This window comes from Amia ocellicauda, chromosome 5, assembly GCF_036373705.1.
Source record: "Amia ocellicauda isolate fAmiCal2 chromosome 5, fAmiCal2.hap1, whole genome shotgun sequence".
Classification (NCBI taxonomy): Eukaryota; Metazoa; Chordata; class Actinopteri; order Amiiformes; family Amiidae; genus Amia; species Amia ocellicauda.
The window spans coordinates 35,956,554-35,973,669 of NC_089854.1; the positions used below are offsets into that span (position 1 = coordinate 35,956,554).

Consider the following 17,116-nt stretch of genomic DNA (forward strand, 5'->3'; position numbering starts at 1 on the left):
TATTTAATCACCCAGCTGAGGGGAAAGACGCCAGTGAGCAACTTCTTGAACATCACCAGGGCAACTTGTCTGCAGCGGACTACGCTCTTCAGTTGCGCATCCTGGCAGTCCATAGTAAATGGGGTGAATGGGCTCTTCTCACAGTTTTTCGACAGGGACTACATTCCGATCTGCAGGCAGAGCTTGCTTGTAGAGATGAAGCCCTTAGCTTAGAGCAGCTCATTCAGTTGGCCATTCAACTTGATAATTTATTGAAAACAAGGCAGAAACATCAAATTCCTGATAATCCTCGCCAACCAGCCAGATCCAGACACACACCCAGCACAGTTACTGAAGTGAAGTCGATGCTGGTTGGCTGCACCCACCAGTCATCAGAGGAACGACAACGGAGACTCCAACAACAACATTGCTTGTACTGTGGTCAGCCGGGACACTTCTGCAACTCTTGCCCAATCCGTCCTAGTGCCCCAGTGGATTCTTCGGAAGTAATTGCTATGACTGGACAGTGTCCATTCATAACATCAATGCAATGCTGCATTCAAGCCAAGGTTCAGCTGGGGGCAAAATGTGCTTTTGTTTCAGCTTTGATTGATTCAGGATCGGCAGGAAACTTCATTTATCAGGCAACTGCACATCATCTTAATATTCCCCTGTCTCCTTGTGCCCCTTCTCTTCGTGTCAGAGCCATTGACAACCAGCCTATAGGTTCCGGTCAAATTTTTCAGAAAACACTCCCTGTTACTTTACACATTGGACTTTTACACACTGAACGATTGTCACTTCTGGTCATTGACTCCCCGGGAGCCAGGATCATTCTCGGACTCCCTTGGCTCGTCCATCATGACCCGATCATCTCTTGGAAAGAGGGAGACATACTGTCCTGGGGGCATAACTGCTTTCCTCGTTGTATATCTCTTCCCTGCAGAGCAACCCACATAGAGAGTCCCCTCCTGTCGACACCTTCTGAGATTCCCTCCGAATATCAGGACCTGGCAGCCGCCTTCAACCACACCCAGGCAACCCAATTACCTCCCCATCGATCGTGGGACTGTGCCATCAACCTCTTGCCTGGCACTTCTCCTACCAGAGGTCGAATCTATCCATTATCTCTTCCGGAATCCCAGGCGATGGAGGAATACGTTAAGGAGGCTTTAGAACTGGGCATTATTCGTCCCTCTACCTCTCCTGCAGCAGCAAGCTTTTTCCTTGTGGCAAAGAAGTTTGGAGGACTTCAGCCTTGTATCGATTATAGAGGACTCAACTCAATCACAGTGAAGTAACGCTATCCTCTGCCTCTAGTGTCCGCAGCCCTGGAACAAGTTCGTGGAGCCCGCTTCTTCACAAAATTAGATCTCCGCAGCGGCTACAATCTAATCGGGATCAAAGAGGGTGATGAGTGGAAAACAGCTTTCATAACAAATAGCGGTCATTATGAGTACCTCGTAATGCCATTCGGTTTGGTTAATGCCCCTTCGGTCTTCCAGGGCTTTGATAATGAGGTGCTAAGTCCTTTCTTAAATCACTTTGTCATCGCATACATTGATGACATCTTGATCCATTTTGCGAAATATGCCCAAAACGTTTCCCATGTACGCCAAGTTCTTCAATGTCTATGTGGGACCCCCCCGTTAGAATGTTAAGCATAAGAGTGGACATCCCCCCTCATAATGATGCCCCCCTTAATTATTTTTGTTATTTTGCTTAATGCTTTAATAAGATCAGACTATGTAATTTAAAATATACTGCACACTCACGTATTTTGTAATGCAGATTTATTCAGAGATTCAAATATGGTTATTGTCACTCCGGAATTGTTTAGCCAGCTCAAAGGTCATAGGTAAGGTTCGCACAGTTTGCGTCATCAGGAGTAGACCGAGGTTGCAGTGCGACAGGAGTGCTGATTTACATTTACATCCTGTGTTTGTGATTTCAGATGCAAAGGAAAATAAACCCCTTTTAAACCCAAGCATGCCTGAAAGTCGCCGTTATTGTTCAGGTGTGCAATATCTAATACAGAATAAGCTATACGTCAAGATAGAAAAATACGAATTTCACCGTACACACATCAGTTTCCTGGGCTATATTATTGATGCTGAAGGAGTCCGCATGAATCCCGACAACCGAAACCTGTGTCGTTATGAAGGTGGTCATGGGTCAGATGTTTCCTCAGGCTCTGGACTACCTGGTCATTGGGGTGCATGAGCAGGCCTCCATCAGCGAGAGGAGGATCGAGCGGCTGTGCAACCCCTCTCTGAGCGAGCTGCCCGCCTTCCTGGTCAGCGAGGGCGGCCTGAACTCAGGGTTCATGATCGCCCACTGCACTGCTGGTAAACAGGAACAACCCAAGAGAGGGAGCAGGTAAATACACCAAAAGAGGTGAGGTTGGTGTGGTGTTTGGGGTGCTGCAGCTGCTCAGTCCTGTCCCCACAGTATCGGAGAATAAAGTGCTGTGTCACCACTCTTCCGTGGACCACCAGCGCTGCCACTGAAGATCACATGTCCATGAGCGGCTGGGCGGCCAGGAAGGCCCTCAAAGTGGTGGAGCATGTGAAGAAAGGTACAGCACAGGGACCGTATGGAGCTCACTGTGACATCCTGATAGGAACTGTAACGCAAGGCATGAGACAGGAGAGGAGGACCCAGGCGCGGAGATGAAGAGAGAGGTCAAACAAGCAACGGGTCAAAGGCCAGAGACAGGGTAAATGGAAAAGATGCAAGAAGGTTAGTCAAAGGGGCAGGCAGAAGGTCAGGCAATCAGGCCAACAATCCAGAGGAGGCAAACCAGGAATCAAGATTCAAAACAAACTGGCACTAGTCAAAAGTAGTGATGTTACGCTCAAAGCAGGTTTCATGAAGTATCGACCCTTCCGATGCACAATGTATCGATACAATGATGTCACCAGCAGCTGACAGTGTCGAATTGATTTGGAATACATGTTGGTGTATCAAACCCCATAATACTTTAAAGAGGTCTGAACCAGAGGAGATAGATTTGTAGACGCTATAGAATACATTTCTGGAGAGAGAAACAGGGATAGATACTTAGATAGATGTACAGATAGCAAGTTAGATTTAGAGATAGTTCTAGAGACATAGATCTAGTGATAGACAGATAGATAGATATATAGATATTGTGGTAGAGTAAGCCCCAGCAGTGTAGAAACATTATTTTTAATTTAAAAAAGAAAAATTACACCAGTTGTGTAATCATGTTCCTCCAACACATTTGCCTCTTCAACACAAGCACTACTGTTGTTTATACAAGCACATACGTCTCTCTCCACTTCCCAAGATATTGTCTTCTTGCCCTCTGTTACAAAGACCATTACAAGGATATCTGTCTGATGAACAAAATGTAGGCTATACTCTATATCAGCATCACTTGGATCATCACACAACCACATCCCTAGATATATGAATAGGAAATACATGTCACTGTTGACTATATCTAGGCTATATGCAATGTAGACTACACTTATTGTTAATTGCATTTATTTGAGGTGACATCGCGTAAATATGACTTAATGTATAAATTCAACATTCAGTATTGAGTCTAAACCCCATTTGTGCAAGTGCACAAATAAACCCATGGGGGGGGCTTGGGCCCCTACCTTTCTACCCTGCGATTCTACAAGTGCCCCTGTCAGTGCCCCCACGAGGTGTAGGGTGCCTGTCGGTTGAGTGGAAAGGCACAACAAGAGCTGGTCAAACTGTCTGCGATTAATGTTGCATTTCAAAAAGGGGTCCATCAACCAAAAAGTTTGAGAACCCCTACTTTCACAAGCTGAAGTGGGAAGCATAGATTCAATTAGTATGTTTGGTAGTGCTGAGAAAAATCTATCTTTGGTGATTACAGGTATCTGAGGTGACTACATACTACATACTGTAGAGGGGCAGCCTGGAGGACATTTGCTGTGGGATACAAGTGTTCCTATTAGTACAAAAAATATGTATCTTTGTTCTGTAGTATTTATTTGAGATACATTGATTTTATTGCTCATTTATCAAGTAAATGTCATTTTCTGCTTTTGAACTCAATTTTAGAAGCTAACTGTAGTTATTTTTAGCAAATATCCCACTACTTATTAATTTGTCGAACAACATAATCCCCTTGCAACAGGAATGTCATCATTTTGTGGATATTTAAGAAGATACATTTTGCTATTGGAATTCAAATGAATGATGCACACAATTGATGGTCTTTCAACTGCAAGAATGTATTTGAGGAGGAACAGACAAGACTGAGACGTGTTTGAACAGAATGCATATCATATTACAGAGACACGAAGCATTCAAGGATGTGGAAATTGAATCCATTGTCCTCTTAATACCAAGTGGCTTAGCTTAATCAGAAACGTGAGGGATAGCCACAGTACCGAATACAAAATAAAAAAGGAAAACTCCATTTGTTTATTTTTGTATAACATTGAAGAAAACTATTAAAACACTTCATTTAATATGAAACAAACAAGTGCAAACAATGTTATTTAAAACAAATCCTGCATTAAACAATAAAAAAATCAATCGCATAAGAAATCTGCATGAAATGAACTTCTGCAATATAAAACAGGCTTATTGATAATACTAATGAAATAACAAGGGACCACAATGAGAATAATACAAAGCAGCACTACTGTTGTACACACTTTGTGAAAGAAACATAGCACTTTGAACCACAATTATGAACACTTATACTGAGCATGGAATTGAGGCAAAAGAAATGTGATTTGTCAGAAATAATGAATAAAATAAACACACACAGACCTCATTGTTGGTGTGAGCAAGAGTTCGCAAAAAAGCTATTACCAATAATAATTGGAATAATGGATTTTCACAAGGTTATCATTTTCATGCTCTTAAAAAATTGTTCAGATTCGTCTTTGGTCCAGAGTAGGGGTCATGCCCAGCCATGACATTCCCTCACTCCCCACCAGAGGTCACTATTCACCACAACTTGCCATTCTCTTTCACCCTGATTAATTAATTGCTCCTCGTTTTCCAATCACTCTACACACCTGTCTCTATTCCGCCCCCAGCCCTTCTCTTCAATATATGAACCTGTTTGTTACCAACAGTCATTGTGAAGTCTTGCTTGATTGTCTGTGTAACAGTCTGAGCAGTTCTATGTTCGTGACTCTGCTTGTGTACTTGTTTTACTGGTTCTTGGATTTGCCTACTCTAGTCTGATTGCCTGATCCCATGACCTCCTGCTTGACTTGTTGACTTTGATTATTGTGTTATCCTCTCTGTACCTTTACAATTTCCAATGCTTTAATATCTGCTTTAAGTTTTGCCCTGCGCTTGGGTCCTAGACCCTGTTGCTTGGAAAACAATATATATTGCAAAACAAACATCATCAAACTGTCTTATTGACATTCTTAGTCTAATTGAAGTCATTATTTAACCCTGAGGTTCACTTCCTATGGTGCTTGGAGTATCACTTGTGGTCCATCTCCAACAGGTTGTGTAATTAGAAGAATTTCAATACAATGGTGCAATGCAGGATCATGGTTTTAAATTCTGAATATATTTTTAGATTCATGATCCTAATGATCAACATGGATTCCTTTTGCTGGAGAGGTCATTTGAAATATATCTCATACAGCTGGTAGATAAAAGCCCTGAGTGTTTGCATTCTGTAAGCAAGTGACAGGAGGAAAGAAACAAGGTAGTGTACACACCTGCCAAACGAAAGTACACAACACTCTAAACAACAAACAGACTGTCATTCATTGTCATTTATATTTTTTATTTCAAAAAATGTGCTTGATATTACATATATACACTGAACAAAAATATATACACAACATGCAACAATTTCAAAGAACGTATGCAGTTGCAGTTCATATAAGGATATCGGTCAATTGAAATAAATAAATTAATGTATGGATTTCAAGTCTCATGTTTTGAGGGACGTGCGATTGGCTGCTGACTGCAGGAAAGTCCACCAGAGCTGCAGTCGGGTCCAGACCCTGGAGAGGACGCCGAGCCGCAGAGGAGCTTCCCCGAGACGCTTTCTGACAGTTTGTGCAGAAGCTCTTTGGTTGTGTCAACCCCCAGTGTCATCAGCTTCTTTAGATTTCTATTAATTATCAAATGTTTCTTCAACCTGAACATGGAGAATACATACAAAGTACAAGACAGTAAACAGAAGACATGCATATATTGTCAATTGTAATTGTTTATTTTAGAATCTAGACTCGTTTACACTGAAGAGGCCGGCCCTGGGCAGCCTCAAATTTAGTCCTGCTTCTTCCCTGACCCAGTTCACATTTGAGGATTTAGGAGGCCTAAGTGCGTTCACATCTGCAGCTCAAAAGAAGACATAAACTAAATGCATTTTCAGTTCCCTGGAAAAACTACCTTTTCTCTAGACTGCACTTTTCTCTGGATAAAGAACATCTTGATCGCTTCCTTTCAGATCCGTTGTGGTGGCGTACAGAGCCAGAATGATCACAATTGTGTTACTGTCCACACTAACTGTATATCCTTACAGACAGTGGCGATCGAGTACTTCGGGCGCCTTCAATTTTACCTTATCCTCCATTCGAATTATAAACATTTCTGCATCGTCCCAGTAGATGAAAAAAAACAATAGAAAGTTTACCAGCTACACAATTTATGTTTTCTTTCTCCTACCAACTATGATTGAACTCTGAACTACCTTAGTGTGACAGCACTATGCAATTTCAGGTGCAGATGCAGTGTGATTGTGAACAGCAGGACTAAATCTGAGGGGGTCAGGGCCGGCCTAGTAAGTGTGAACGAGGTCTTTGATGACGTTTGATCAGGACACCAATCAGTTCAATTGAAATATGAATCAGGGCATCAGTGGACTCTATAGCCTCCAGTGCACTCCAGTACACTAGTCCAGATCACGCTCTCTCGTCCCTCGCCCTGAACAGGTGGGAGACGAAGTCTCGGACCCGCTTCCACTGGGAGGGTTTTGTGGTCGGGGCTGGTGTCTCCGCAGGATCTGTCCCCCTTCCCCCAGCAATAACTGATGGGACGTCCGCAGACTCCTCTCCTATCAGTTCCTGGTCCCTCGTCTCCGGAAAATCACACTGCACACACTGGAGAGGATGGTACGGGCGCGCTTCCATATGGAGGGGGTTGTGGCCGGGGCCGCTGCTCCTGGCTGTGTGGCCGGGTCCTGTGTGCAGACAGGGCAGAGTCTCTCAGTACGAACGCCACAGAGCAGAGGAAGAGGATCATAATCCATCCATTGGCTCAATCAGTGTGTCCTTGTTTATGCACCTCCAGGGCTGGACTGCTCCACTGTACGTACCACAGCGGGTGCTGCATGCAGGCTGGCGGGCGACACAACCAGGCAGGCGGGCGTCACATCCAGGCAGGCGGGCGTCACATCCAGGCAGGCGGGCGTCACATCCAGGCAGGCTGGCGTCACATCCAGGCAGGCTGGCGTCACATCCAGGCAGGCGGGCGTCACATCCAGGCAGGCTGGCGTCACATCCAGGCAGGCGGGCGTCACATCCAGGCAGGCGGGCGTCACATCCAGGCCGGCGGGAATCTGCTCCTCATCCTCCATGGTGTTGTGTAGTAACGTGTACCTGACCTGAGAGAGAGAGAGAGGGGAGTTAATCCAGTACAGCAGAGACACTCTGACTGACCGGACACTGCAGTACATGAACACAGCAGAGAGAGAGAGAGAGCACTGGATGCCCAATACAGAGGCCCCTACCATAGGGGTTAGTTAGTTCAGTGTGATTCATAATAATTAAAAAGTAAATGTTTATGTATACTACGATTGTATTTATTCTGTAATACACTTTATAAAACATTGTGATTCATTTATTGTTTCCCATATATATATATGTCATGTTTAATTGCTGTAATTGCTGGATATCTGTCAGTCACGACAATAAAGCAGCTTAAATATGAGAGAGGGACAGACAGTACAATGTACCTCTGTGTGGGTCTTCCTTCTCCAGCCTGGCACCGTGAGCGCCTCTCTGGCCCGGTGCAGAAACGTCTTCTTGAGGATGACCTCGGTGCCCGAGATATAGAATTGCCTCCAGGCATTGTCCCACTCCGGATCCACCTGCATGTGGGTTCACACTTATTAGCACGGAGCTGTGTAGTAGTCCTTGCAGCGCATCAAGTCGTATTTGGAAATCGGTTCGCATTGCGGTTGCGCACAAGCAGCGAAAACCTGCGCAAACCTCAGCAACACGCAGATAAGAGCCACTGACTCTGTGAAGCGACTTCAGAGACTTTTTCTCTAAGATGGGGTTTTTGCCAGAGACTGGCAGCTACAGACAGCAAACTCCACTGTAATGAGATCTCAGTGACTGAGGCAGCGCACACGGCGCATGCTCAGTGTCAGCCTCTCAATCTGTGCTCGTACAAGCGAGCTGCCCGGGCTGCCGGAGGAGGAGCTTCACTCGGGCCGAAGTGCAGTCTCACCTCGGAGGGGATGGGAAGCGTCGCGGCCACTTTCTCCAGGGCCAAGTTCCTGATGGGGACCTCAAGAGAGCCCTCACAGGCCGGGCAGCGGCGCAGCTTCGGCCGACACTGCTGGCAGATCAGATGCCCGGCCTGGCACTGCACGATCGGCGGCATCACGAAGTGGAAACAGGCCGGACACTCCAGCAGGTCCGTCACTTCCGCCGCCTGGGCCGACAGGGCAGCGGCGGCTGAAACGCTGCAGCGCTAATGCAATGCAGGAAAAACACATCAGTCATTAGTGAAGGAAACGGAGCACAAATAGCGCCACATCCAAGCAGCTGTTTTTCCACAATAAATCAACAGGAGTCAGAAAGCGCAGAGCAACATCCACGAGTAAGACAGAGACAGAGCGATGTTTTCCGGATGACGAGGCTGCAATCAGAGGCTGAAGCCCGGACTCACCTCCTCACAAGGCAGGCCGAGCACCGCAGCCAGCTTGTCCATGGCCAGGTTGCGGGCGCTGCTCTTCAGGCGGCTCCAGCAGCCCGGGCAGCGGCGCAGCTTAGGCCGGCACTGGCGGCAGATCAGGTGCCCGGCCCGGCACTGCAGGATGGGCGGCTGCACGAAGCCGCCGCACTCCGCGCAGGAGAACAAGTCCGCGACGGGCAGGGCGGCAGAGGCGCTGCGTAGCGTAGCGTAGTACTGCAACAGCAACAAACACCGCACACACATGAGTATCATCGTCATCATCATCATCATCATCATTTCTTGGCAGACGCGCTTATCCAGGGCGACTTACAACATAAGTGCAAAACAAAGTGCACAAATACAGTTAAGTAAAAGGCATCAGTCAACACAAATTCAAAATAATACCGTTTTCAAATTGCAATGTCCAATGTACACAGGTGAGTGCAGTAAGTGAGGTCCTACATCCTGGACGGTAACAGTGCTGCGGAGATGTAGCTCACAGTCAAGGGCTCCGGGAAAGGGAGCAAGGAGGAACCGTATCGAAACACAAGAAGCATAATAAAACTGCAGCGCCATCTAGCGGGGATAAAAGCACTAATACACCCAGCACTTCATTAGCAACACAGCGACACACCAGTGAAGGACAAACTCACAGCTTTCTCTCTTTTTCTGTAATTCATGGATGAACCAGAGGATGGCAGTCTTTACGCTTCTTCCTTCGTCCGCAGGTTTAATCCGAATGAGCAATAGAGTCTTCAGCGCGCTATAAGCCGGTTCACCATGGAGATACCATTGTGACGTTGCCTGCACACAACAGAGGGGCGTGGATAACTACACAGGACGTTGCCGGCAGCTCGAGGTCATGACCCATGGCCTTGGCCACGCCCATCTTTTACCCTTGGGCAAAGGTAATGGAGGCCATCGATCTTTAAATATCTGCTTACAGATCATTATAATGTCCATACAACTATTTACAGGCTGACCAGTCGCCCCAGTCCTGTCCAGCAGGGTCCTGTTCCCTGCAGGGGGCGCTCTCCCCATGCCTCTGTCCCGTTATGCAAATACCGGTAGAAGCCCCTCTGTGCAGCTGTGTGGCCAGGAGACAGAGAGGACACTGCACTGACAATGGCTTCTGCCAGCATTTTCATATATATATATCGGTTTGTTCTTGGATCCATTCATTTTGTTTTCTATGTCTTTTGGTTAAGAATAATTACATAATTGAAAGAGTGGACATGTTAAAATGGCATTTATAATATTCCTAATAATAATGTATTAACTTATAGCGCCTTGTCAAAACCAAAAGAGTCAATTGCAACGAACTGAAAGCAGCGCACTAACTGGTGATGATGATTGGTATCCCTGTGTGTATTCTCTCTTTATATTTTACCTGAACTGTATCAAATATATAAACTGAAATGCCGCATTTTCTTGTGTCTAGCTTATTTCATCCTTTTGGAAGGATATTAATGTTTAATAAGACTATTACCCCATTTCCACATTGATACAAGACCACACAATAACATTTCAGTTACATTTTTAAAATTGATTGAATTACTTTTAAAATACAAGTATATTTGATACCTAGCTTCAAAGACATTGGGAATACCCATCCACTCCTTTAGAGGATGTGCTAGAAGACAACGAAATAGGGAGTAAAATCAACCTTTGTTCAATGTATGTCATGTTGTACTGTTTTAGTGACAAGCGTATAATGTAATGCCCAGTATTCAATCCACACAGATGTATAACATTGATTGTTTTTAAAATGTATTATTAGTAGGTGTGCATGTGAAGGGGCACCCAAAAACATTCCTGCTTAGGGCTCCCAATGGGCTACCAGCTCTGTCAGCAGAAACTACATTAGATACTCAAACAGTCCGGTAGGGGGGGGTGTTGGCGATGTGCGGTTCTGGGTGCCGAGGAAGTGCAGTCCGGGGGGGTAGGGGGGCTTCTTGGCGATGTGCGGTGTCCGGTTATCTACAGAGGGCGACCAGCCCACTTGGGAATCGACCGGCAAAACAAACTGACAAATGTCCTGGCCCTTCTGGCATTTGAATTGCCAAAGAATTGCTCCCAGAATTGCCCGATGGCCAGTCCGCCTATTTGGCAGACGTTTTGCTACCCTCATTCATAGGAATCATAGGTGTGCTGTGTTTCCATGATGCACATATATAACTCCAGTTTTTATTTTCAGTTATTGAGGGCGATACTGTGTGTTGCATCGAAGTCCATCACTGGGGATGCGTTTCATGTTTGTCGCATTTGCTTGTAGTTAATTTCCTTGGATGCCAACAATCTCACCACAGAGGACCTGGTCGATTTAGGGAAAGGGCTCTACAAGATTAAGGTAAACATTATCGGTTTAATAAAGGAAATAATAAGATAAAAATGAAACAGATACTACTACTAAATTGTTCTGGTGTGAACTGTACGTCACCCAGGAAGAGCATGTCTGTTAAGAAATTATTAACAATAAACTAAATGCTACTTCTATTTAATATAAAAGACAATAATAAACCCATATTTGTATGTACTTATGTAATTTTGAACTTTTAAATTGTACTATGCTTTGATCTGTAATTCTAGACTGTATTGCACTTTTATAATGCTCTTATGTTTTGTAAGTCACCCTGGATAAGAGTGTCTGCTAATAACTAAATAATAATAATAATAACATTTTACATAGCTTACCCCAGAAGTGGAAAATTAAGTTGAACAATCAAGAGAATATCTTGAAGGAAAATAGAGGTATTCAAATAAATAAATAAATAACTTCCCTTTTTAACTGACGCCACAGCGCCTGTCTTATATGTATTTCTTCTCATCTTTTCAATACAGGGTTTGAAAGGTTTTGTCGAACACTTATACAGAGCAGAAAGCTGAAGTAAGCAGTGTCCTATGCTCTAATTATCCCTGTGTTCAGTATATGGTAACGCTGAACACATGAATGAATGTAGTATGATGGTGGATTAATAAACCCAGCATATACAGTTCTAATATATACATACAGTAACCTAACAGAATCAATAAATCACTACAAAGTCTGTGCACATTTACAGTCTCCAGTCAGGGTGAGGAAAAATTCCCCTCCTGCATATAAGCCAAGTGAGATAATGTCGTCAAATTTGTCATCAGGAAAATGTTGTGGAAACACGTTGCCCTCACCCCACAGAATTGTGAATGTTCTGTGATTGTTGCATGTCCGATTATAGAAGAGACATACTTTAGTTTAGAGTGTTTTGCCAGCCTCCATCTGCACATGCGTATCGCCAGAGCTTCTGTGCTCACTTTACTAGAATGTTGACACCACGTTATTTGGGTAGCTGGGGTATCAAGCAATTAACAAAGGTCTGTGAAGCACATGTGCACTAAAACGATCATGTTTCCTCTCCCAGATTTTCACGGGCAGCAGCCTCATCCTGGCCAAGATGAAGTGGCCTTGAGATTCCAATCCAGATCTCCATCCGTCTGAAACAGCAGGTGAACTGACCAGAGGAACTGTCTTGCACTGCCCTAGATGCATCAGAGTTATCGCTTTCAACGTGACTTTCATCTGATGTATTCTTTGTGTTAAACAGAAAGCCACAGGTTCTGTGACAGAGTTCAGGATGCTTACACGCTATGCTGCTGCCCGCAGGTCTCGTAGCACAAGCAGCGTGACTTCCTTCTGTCTCATCTGTAACATGTTGCTGACCCAATTAAATACCACTGGTTTGAGATTTTTGTAAGTGACAACTGACTCAATTCCACTAATTATTTTACAACCTTTGGAAATAACAACACATATTGTGGAAAATGCATATTCAAAATATCTAATAGTAATAAAAAGTAATAGTAAAAATTAAAAATAAGGTAATAACACTTGAATACCCACTGTTTGCATACATTCTCCATATTTGTGGGATCTCTATTAAATGATGACTATTGTCATGACTTCTGCTCAGCCTTCACCTCCAGATGTCGCTCTTGCCATAGCTGCTTATTGAATGAGCATCTTTCAATCATTGATCAATTACCACACCTGCCCCTCATTACCCAGTTCAGTATTTATACCCCTTTGTTCCCTTCCTTTTCTGCTAAGTCTTGTTTGCTTCCAGTGCTGTACTGTATTCGCGTTTGCCTTTTGTGTTTCCTGTCTAGTCTTGTTTGCCTGATCTCAGACCTTCTGCTTGTTATTTTGACTTGGTTATTAGTCCCTGGATTGCCCCTTTAACCTGTTTACCGGCCTGCTTTTGGTCTTCTTTGTTGCCCCGCACGTGGGTCCTAAAAACATCCCACCTGTCTCTCTGTGACACCCCTGACAGAAGGCTTAGCCTTATATGGACCCAGCGGAGCCTTCAGAAATATATACAGCCATTTCCGCACAGGGTGTTCTGCTTGGTAAGCATGACACATTGCTGAAGCACATTGTGACCACCCTGAACCACCTAGATATGAACTTCCAATCCAATCCATCACCTGCTACATCGTGTACAGCTGGGGTACCTGCAATTGGAGCAAGACCAGTCTGCCTGGCAGTTCCTGACAAATACAAAGGCTCCCCGGATCAGTGTGAAGGGTTCCTGTTACAGTGCTCTTTATATGTCGCTCATCAGCCTGCTTCTTTTCCAACTGAGGAGGCTAAAGTCGCCTTCATCATCTCCCTCCTCACTGGGAAGGCTCTTCAGTGGGCATATGCCGTCTGGACCCAGCGAGGAGAGATCACCCAATCCCTGACAGCATTCCTCACCCACTTTAATTTATTTAATCACCCAGCTGAGGGGAAAGACGCCAGTGAGCAACTTCTTGAACTTCACCAGGGCAACTTGTCTGCAGCGGACTACGCTCTTCAGTTGCGCATCCTGGCAGTCCATAGTAGATGGGGTGAATGGGCTCTTCTCACAGTTTTTCGACAGGGACTACATTCCGATCTGCAGGCAGAGCTTGCTTGTAGAGATGAAGCCCTTAGCTTAGAGCAGCTCATTCAGTTGGCCATTCAACTTGATAATTTATTGAAAACAAGGCAGAAACATCAAATTCCTGATAATCCTCGCCAACCAGCCAGATCCAGACACACACCCAGCACAGTTACTGAAGTGAAGTCGATGCTGGTTGGCTGCACCCACCAGTCATCAGAGGAACGACAAAGGAGACTCCAACAACAACATTGCTTGTACTGTGGTCAGCCGGGACACTTCTGCAAGTCTTGCCCAATCCGTCCTAGTGCCCCAGTGGATTCTTCGGAAGTAATTGCTATGACTGAACAGTGTCCATTCATAACATCAATGCAATGCTGCATTCAAGCCAAGGTTCAGCTGGGGGCAAAATGTGCTTTTGTTTCAGCTTTGATTGATTCAGGATCGGCAGGAAACTTCATTTATCAGGCAACTGCACATCATCTTAATATTCCCCTGTCTCCTTGTGCCCCTTCTCTTCGTGTCAGAGCCATTGACAACCAGCCTATAGGTTCCGGTCAAATTTTTCAGAAAACACTCCCTGTTACTTTACACATTGGACTTTTACACACTGAACGATTGTCACTTCTGGTCATTGACTCCCCGGGAGCCAGGATCATTCTCGGACTCCCTTGGCTCGTCCATCATGACCCGATCATCTCTTGGAAAGAGGGAGACATACTGTCCTGGGGGCATAACTGCTTTCCTCGTTGTATATCTCTTCCCTGCAGAGCAACCCACATAGAGAGTCCCCTCCTGTCGACACCTTCTGAGATTCCCTCCGAATATCAGGACCTGGCAGCCGCCTTCAACCACACCCAGGCAACCCAATTACCTCCCCATCGATCGTGGGACTGTGCCATCAACCTCTTGCCTGGCACTTCTCCTACCAGAGGTCGAATCTATCCATTATCTCTTCCGGAATCCCAGGCGATGGAGGAATACGTTAAGGAGGCTTTAGAACTGGGCATTATTCGTCCCTCTACCTCTCCTGCAGCAGCAAGCTTTTTCCTTGTGGCAAAGAAGTTTGGAGGACTTCAGCCTTGTATCGATTATAGAGGACTCAACTCAATCACAGTGAAGTAACGCTATCCTCTGCCTCTAGTGTCCGCAGCCCTGGAACAAGTTCGTGGAGCCCGCTTCTTCACAAAATTAGATCTCCGCAGCGGCTACAATCTAATCGGGATCAAAGAGGGTGATGAGTGGAAAACAGCTTTCATAACAAATAGCGGTCATTATGAGTACCTCGTAATGCCATTCGGTTTGGTTAATGCCCCTTCGGTCTTCCAGGGCTTTGATAATGAGGTGCTAAGTCCTTTCTTAAATCACTTTGTCATCGCATACATTGATGACATCTTGATCCATTTTGCGAAATATGCCCAAAACGTTTCCCATGTACGCCAAGTTCTTCAATGTCTATGTGGGACCCCCCCGTTAGAATGTTAAGCATAAGAGTGGACATCCCCCCTCATAATGATGCCCCCCTTAATTATTTTTGTTATTTTGCTTAATGCTTTAATAAGATCAGACTATGTAATTTAAAATATACTGCACACTCACGTATTTTGTAATGCAGATTTATTCAGAGATTCAAATATGGTTATTGTCACTCCGGAATTGTTTAGCCAGCTCAAAGGTCATAGGTAAGGTTCGCACAGTTTGCGTCATCAGGAGTAGACCGAGGTTGCAGTGCGACAGGAGTGCTGATTTACATTTACATCCTGTGTTTGTGATTTCAGATGCAAAGGAAAATAAACCCCTTTTAAACCCAAGCATGCCTGAAAGTCGCCGTTATTGTTCAGGTGTGCAATATCTAATACAGAATAAGCTATACGTCAAGATAGAAAAATACGAATTTCACCGTACACACATCAGTTTCCTGGGCTATATTATTGATGCTGAAGGAGTCCGCATGAATCCCGACAACCGAAACCTGTGTCGTTATGAAGGTGGTCATGGGTCAGATGTTTCCTCAGGCTCTGGACTACCTGGTCATTGGGGTGCATGAGCAGGCCTCCATCAGCGAGAGGAGGATCGAGCGGCTGTGCAACCCCTCTCTGAGCGAGCTGCCCGCCTTCCTGGTCAGCGAGGGCGGCCTGAATTTAGGGTTCATGATCGCCCACTGCACTGCTGGTAAACAGGAACAACCCAAGAGAGGGAGCAGGTAAATACACCAAAAGAGGTGAGGTTGGTGTGGTGTTTGGGGTGCTGCGGCTGCTCAGTCCTGTCCCCACAGTATCGGAGAATAAAGTGCTGTGTCACCACTCTTCCGTGGACCACCAGCGCTGCCACTGAAGATCACATGTCCATGAGCGGCTGGGCGGCCAGGAAGGCCCTCAAAGTGGTGGAGCATGTGAAGAAAGGTACAGCACAGGGACCGTATGGAGCTCACTGTGACATCCTGATAGGAACTGTAACGCAAGGCATGAGACAGGAGAGGAGGACCCAGGCGCGGAGATGAAGAGAGAGGTCAAACAAGCAACGGGTCAAAGGCCAGAGACAGGGTAAATGGAGAAGATGCAAGAAGGTTAGTCAAAGGGGCAGGCAGAAGGTCAGGCAATCAGGCCAACAATCCAGAGGAGGCAAACCAGGAATCAAGATTCAAAACAAACTGGCACTAGTCAAAAGTAGTGATGTTACGCTCAAAGCAGGTTTCATGAAGAATCGACCCTTCCGATGCACAATGTATCGATACAATGATGTCACCAGCAGCTGACAGTGTCGAATTGATTTGGAATACATGTTGGTGTATCAAACCCCATAATACTTTAAAGAGGTCTGAACCAGAGGAGATAGATTTGTAGACGCTATAGAATACATTTCTGGAGAGAGAAACAGGGATAGATACTTAGATAGATGTACAGATAGCAAGTTAGATTTAGAGATAGTTCTAGAGACATAGATCTAGTGATAGACAGATAGATAGATATATAGATATTGTGGTAGAGTAAGCCCCAGCAGTGTAGAAACATTATTTTTAATTTAAAAAAGAAAAATTACACCAGTTGTGTAATCATGTTCCTCCAACACATTTGCCTCTTCAACACAAGCACTACTGTTGTTTATACAAGCACATACGTCTCTCTCCACTTCCCAAGATATTGTCTTCTTGCCCTCTGTTACAAAGACCATTACAAGGATATCTGTCTGATGAACAAAATGTAGGCTATACTCTATATCAGCATCACTTGGATCATCACACAACCACATCCCTAGATATATGAATAGGAAATACATGTCACTGTTGACTATATCTAGGCTATATGCAATGTAGACTACACTTATTGTTAATTGCATTTATT

At 44.9% G+C, this 17,116-nt stretch overlaps 2 long non-coding RNA genes across 2 annotated transcripts; one reads left to right on the top strand and one right to left on the bottom strand.

The window, feature by feature from the left end:
* Nucleotides 1-6,163: 6,163 nt before the first annotated feature.
* On the bottom strand, nucleotides 6,164-7,419 carry LOC136750164 (uncharacterized). Its single transcript, XR_010816832.1, has 2 exons — nucleotides 7,289-7,419; nucleotides 6,164-7,153 (listed from the first exon to the last, which is right to left on the bottom strand). It is a non-coding gene; the product is annotated as an uncharacterized LOC136750164 (long non-coding RNA).
* A 3,501-nt stretch (nucleotides 7,420-10,920) lies between these two features.
* LOC136750165 (uncharacterized) lies at nucleotides 10,921-12,337 on the top strand. Its single transcript, XR_010816833.1, has 3 exons — nucleotides 10,921-11,227; nucleotides 11,719-11,764; nucleotides 12,276-12,337. It is a non-coding gene; the product is annotated as an uncharacterized LOC136750165 (long non-coding RNA).
* Nucleotides 12,338-17,116: the final 4,779 nt, after the last annotated feature.